Source organism: Mastomys coucha, unplaced genomic scaffold, assembly GCF_008632895.1.
Source record: "Mastomys coucha isolate ucsf_1 unplaced genomic scaffold, UCSF_Mcou_1 pScaffold6, whole genome shotgun sequence".
Taxonomy (NCBI): domain Eukaryota; kingdom Metazoa; phylum Chordata; class Mammalia; order Rodentia; family Muridae; genus Mastomys; species Mastomys coucha.
This window is the reverse complement of record NW_022196912.1, coordinates 91,259,725-91,261,108: the sequence shown is the minus strand read 5'-3', so window position 1 is coordinate 91,261,108 and position 1,384 is coordinate 91,259,725.

The following is a 1,384-nucleotide window of genomic DNA, read 5'->3' as shown; positions in this document are numbered from 1 at the left end:
AAAAAAAGTCTAAATGGGGCTAGAGAGATGGCTCAGCAGCTAAGAGCACTGACTGCTCTTCCAGAAGTCCTGAGTTCAATTCCCAGCAACCACATGGTAGCTCACAATCATTTATAATGGGATCTGACACCCTTTTCTGGTATGTCTGAAGAGAACTATAATTGTACTCATACATAAAATAAATAAATAGATCTTTTTAAAAAAGTCTAAATGTATAATTACTTTGATTTTCAGCTCTAAAATTTTATCCTACAGTGATGTTTACACAAGAGGTAAATGTGAAAGCATTATTAATCAGAATATTAATTTTAGTAGTAAACATAAAACTTTCCATCATAACCCATCTCTTCATGAAAGAAATAGTGACTGGGACCTGGTGGCACATGCCTTTCATCCCAGCACTCAGGAGGCAGAGGCAGGTGGATTTCCATGAGTTCGAGGCCAGCCTGGTCTTCATAGTGAGTTCTAGGACAGCTGAAGCTACACAGTGAAACTCTGTCTTAAAAAATAAGCAAACAGAAAACAAAACAAACAAATAAAAATAGTGGAAAGCATGTGAAAGCAGGTAACATATGTGCCATCGATCACATTGTGTGGTCTAGGCTGGCCTCAAATTCCCAATCTGCATGGACAGGTATGCGTCACATACCTGTTTGTTTCTTTGTTTTTGTTTTGCTTTTTGTTTTTTGTTTTTGAGGCAAGTTCTCATGTAGCCCAGGCTAGTCTTGGACTTGTTATGTAGTGGAGGATGGCTATATTTCAATTCCAGCACTCCTGTCTCTCCAGAGTGCTGGAATTATAGGCATGTTATATACCTATGCTGTCCGGATGGCATCATCTGGTGCTGCAGGGCAACACAATTCTCTGCCAATTTAAAGAATAAAAAGGCAGGAAAACTAGGGTCTCAGCACTCACTCAAGTTTATAACAGTGAAAGTACAGGGCCTTTATGTTCATAGGGAATTCTGCCGCTGAGCCACACTCAACTTCAAAGGGTATTGCTTTAAGAATTTATTTATTTATTTTTAAAGATTTATTTATTTATTTTATGTATATGAGTACACTGTCACTATCTTCAGACACACCAGAAGAGGGCATTGGATCCCCATTACAGACCATTGTGAGCCACCATGTGGTTGCTGGGAATTGAACTCAGGACCTCTGGAAGGGCAGCCAGAGCTCTTAACCATTGAGCCATCTTTCCAATCCTAAGAATTTTATACAGGAAAATTTTGTTTCTCTGGGTTAAATATCTATTACTCTCATCTGTGTGAATCTTAATTTCTTTCTGCCTATTTGTTGTTGTTGTTTTGAGACAGGGTTTCTCTGTAGCCCTAGTTGTCCTGGAACTCACTCAAGGATGGCCTTGAATTCAGAGATCTGGC